Below are 4154 nucleotides of genomic sequence, written 5' to 3' on the forward strand. Positions count from 1 at the left end.
GTTCCTCTGGAATGGAGTGAGACATCTGGGGGACTCTTGGAATGGTGGCACGACCCTGGAGTTCCTCTCGCCGTTCCTGTTGAGAGGGCCTCCTCTTGAGATGCGACGGGAACGCCGGAAACTTTTTCCCGACGAAGCAGGGAAAGGATCCCTCATCTCGAGCTACGAGGCGGAAATGGGCTCCTCAGGATGTGGGCGGGACCCTCGTGTTTCCTCTCGAGTGGAGACGGGTATGTCGGGGAACTTCTTGATTTGCACCAAGGGTGTGAAGGACCCATTCGAAGTTCCAGAGGTGGGGTGTGATCAGGGTCGAGACGCCTCAGCGGAAATGGGCCTCATTTCGCCTGGAGGGGAGAACCTCCTGGATTTTCTCGAGTTGCGGCAAGTCTTCTCGAGTTACGACAGGGACCTCAGGGACCCGCTCTGGTGGCCTCAGGAGAGGCCAGTCCACATGCGAGTTGCTAGGGGCCCTCTCGAGATTCCTCTCCCGTCCTTGCCGGGGCCTAAGACCTTGTGTTGGGTCGGGGCCAGAACCTGAGGATTCCTCTCCAGTGTTGCCATGGATCTTAGGGTGCTTCTAAGTCTCCCCAGGGGACTCAGGCCTCGTCTCGAGTGGGGCCATGCGCGCGCAATTTTCTCCCGAGCTGCAGCAGTAGTGTCACGCTTCCTGTCACGTGGATCAAGGGATCTGTGTCTTTCCCTCGAGGCTTTCCCACGAGGCTTTCCCACAGGGCTGTGCCACGTGCCACCTTGGTGTGAGTCAATCCTCGGCGTGAAAGACGAGCTGGTGAAGGGAAAAGAGGTTCCTCTGGAATGGACTGAGACATCTGGGGGACTCTTGGAATGGTGGCACGACCCTGGAGTTCCTCTCGCCGTTCCTGTTGAGAGGGCCTCCTCTTGAGATGCGACGGGAACGCCGGGAACTCTTTCCCGACGAAGCAGGGAAAGGATCCCTCATCTCGAGCTACGAGGCGGAAACGGGGCTCCTCTGGATGTGGGCGGCACCCTCGTGTTTCCTCTCGAGTGGAGACGGGTATGTCGGGGAACTTCTTGATTTGCACCAAGGGTGTGAAGGACCCTTTCGAAGTTCCAGAGGTGAGGTGTGATCAGCCTCGAGGCGCCTCAGCGGAAATGGGCCTCATCTCGCCTGGAGGGGAGAACCTCCTGGATTTTCTCGAGTTGCGGCAGGCCTTCTCGAGTTACGACGGGGACCTCTGGGACCCGCTATGGAGGCCTCAGGAAAGGCCAGTCCCCGTGCGAGTTGCTAGGGGCCCTCTCGGAATTCCTCTCCCGTCCATGCCGGGGCCTAAGACCTTGTGTGGAGTCGGGGCCGGAACCTGAGGATTCCTCTCCAGTGTTGCCATATATCTTGGGGTGCTTCTTAGTCTCCCCAGGGGACTCAGGCCTCGTCTCGAGAGGGAGCATGCACGTGCCCTTTCCTCCCGAGCTGCAGCAGTAGTGTCACGCTTCCTGTCACATGGATCCAGGGATCTGTGGCTTTCCCTCGAGGCTTTCCCTCGAGGCTTACCCACGAGGCTTTCCCACAGGGCCGTGCCACGTGCCACATTGGTGTGAGTCGATCCTCGGCGTGAAAGACGAGCCATTGAAGGGAAAAGAGGTTCCTCTGGAATGGACTGAGACATCTGGGGGACTCGTGGAATGGTGGCACGACCCTGGAGTTCCTCTCGCCGTTCCTGTTGAGAGGGCCTCCTCTTGAGATGCGACGGGAACGCCGGGAACTCTTTCCCGACGAAGCAGGGAAAGGATCCCTCATCTCGAGCTACGAGGCGGAAACGGGGCTCCTCTGGATGTGGGCGGCACCCTCGTGTTTCCTCTCGAGTGGAGACGGGTATGTCGGGGAACTTCTTGATTTGCACCAAGGGTGTGAAGGACCCTTTCGAAGTTCCAGAGGTGAGGTGTGATCAGCCTCGAGACGCCTCAGCGGAAATGGGCCACATCTCGCCTGGAGGGGAGAACCTCCTTTATTTTCTCGAGTTGCGGCAGGCCTTCTCGAGTTACGACGGGGACCTCAGGGACCCGCTCTGGAGGCCTCAGGAAAGGCCAGTCCCCATGCGAGTTGCTAGGGGCCCTCTCGGGATTCCTCGCCCGTCCATGCCGGGGCCTAAGACCTTGTGTGGAGTCGGGGCCAGAACCTGAGGATTCCTCTCCAGTGTTGCCATGTATCTTGGGGTGCTTCTGAGTCTCCCCAGGGGACTCAGGCCTCGTCTAGAGCGGGAGCATGCACGTGCCCTTTCCTCCCGAGCTGCAGCAGTAGTGTCACGCTTCCTGTCACATGGATCCAGGGATCTGTGGCTTTCCCTCGAGGCTTTCCCTCGAGGCTTACCCACGAGTCTTTCCCACAGGGCCGTGCCACGTGCCACCTTGGTGTGAGTCGATCCTCGGCGTGAAAGACGAGCCGGTGAAGGGAAAAGAGGTTCCTCTGGAATGGACTGAGACATCTGGGGGACTCTTGGAATGGTGGCAAGACCCTGGAGTTCCTCTCGCCATTCCTGTTGAGAGGGCCTCCTCTTGAGATGCGACGGGAACGCCGGAAACTTTTTCCTGAGGAAGCAGGGAAAGGATCCCTCATCTCGAGCTACGAGGCGGAAATGGGCTCCTCAGGATGTGGGCGGGACCCTCGTGTTTCCTCTCGAGTGGAGACGGGAATGTCGGGGAACTTCTTGATTTGCACCAAGGGTGTGAAGGACCCATTCGAAGTTCCAGAGGTGGGGTGTGATCAGGGTCGAGACGCCTCAGCGGAAATGGGCCTCATTTCGCCTGGAGGGGAGAACCTCCTGGATTTTCTCGAGTTGCGGCAAGTCTTCTCGAGTTACGACAGGGACCTCAGGGACCCGCTCTGGTGGCCTCAGGAGAGGCCAGTCCCCATGCGAGTTGCTAGGGGCCCTCTCGAGATTCCTCTCCCGTCCTTGCCGGGGCCTAAGACCTTGTGTGGAGTCGGGGCCGGAACCTGAGGATTCCTCTCCAGTGTTGCCATGGATCTTAGGGTGCTTCTAAGTCTCCCCAGGGGACTCAGGCCTCGTCTCGAGTGGGGCCATGCGCGTGCACGTTTCTCCCGAGCTTCAGCAGTAGTTTCACGCTTCCTGTCACGTGGATCAAGGGATCTGTGTCTTTCCCTCGAGGCTTTCCCACGAGGCTTTCCCACAGGGCTGTGCCACGTGCCACCTTGGTGTGAGTCAATCCTCGGCGTGAAAGACGAGCTGGTGAAGGGAAAAGAGGTTCCTCTGGAATGGACTGAGACATCTGGGGGACTCTTGGAATGGTGGCACGACCCTGGAGTTCCTCTCGCCGTTCCTGTTGAGAGGGCCTCCTCTTGAGATGCGACGGGAACGCCGGGAACTCTTTCCCGACGAAGCAGGGAAAGGATCCCTCATCTCGAGCTACGAGGCCGAAACGGGGCTCCTCTGGATGTGGGCGGCACCCTCGTGTTTCCTCTCGAGTGGAGACGGGTATGTCGGGGAACTTCTTGATTTGCACCAAGGGTGTGAAGGACCCTTTCGAAGTTCCAGAGGTGAGGTGTGATCAGCCTCGAGACGCCTCAGTGGAAATGGGCCTCATCTCGCCTGGAGGGGAGAACCTTCTGGATTTTCTCGAGTTGCGGCAGGCCTTCTCGAGTTACGACGGGGACCTCAGGAACCCGCTCTGGAAGCCTCAGGAAAGGCCAGTCCCCATGCGAGTTGCTAGGGGCCCTCTCGGGATTCCTCTCCCGTCCATGCCGGGGCCTAAGACCTTGTGTGGAGTCGGGGCCGGAACCTGAGGATTCCTCTCCAGTGTTGCCATGTATCTTGGGGTGCTTCTGAGTCTCCCCAGGGGACTCAGGAATCGTCTCGAGCGGGAGCATGCACGTGCCCTTTCCTCCCGAGCTGCAGCAGTAGTGTCTCGCTTCCTGTAACATGGATCCAGGGGTCTCTGGCTTTCCCTCGAGGCTTTCCCTCGAGGCTTACCCACGAGGCTTTCACACAGGGCCGTGCCACGTGCCACCTTGGTGTGAGTCGATCCTCGGCGTGAAAGACGAGCCGGTGAAGGGAAAAGAGGTTCCTCTGGAATGGACTGAGACATCTGGGGGACTCTTGGAATGGTGGCACGACCCTGGAGTTCCTCTCGCCGTTCCTGTTGAGAGGGCCTCCTCTTGAGAT

Source organism: Budorcas taxicolor, chromosome 19 (assembly GCF_023091745.1).
Source record: "Budorcas taxicolor isolate Tak-1 chromosome 19, Takin1.1, whole genome shotgun sequence".
Classification (NCBI taxonomy): domain Eukaryota; kingdom Metazoa; phylum Chordata; class Mammalia; order Artiodactyla; family Bovidae; genus Budorcas; species Budorcas taxicolor.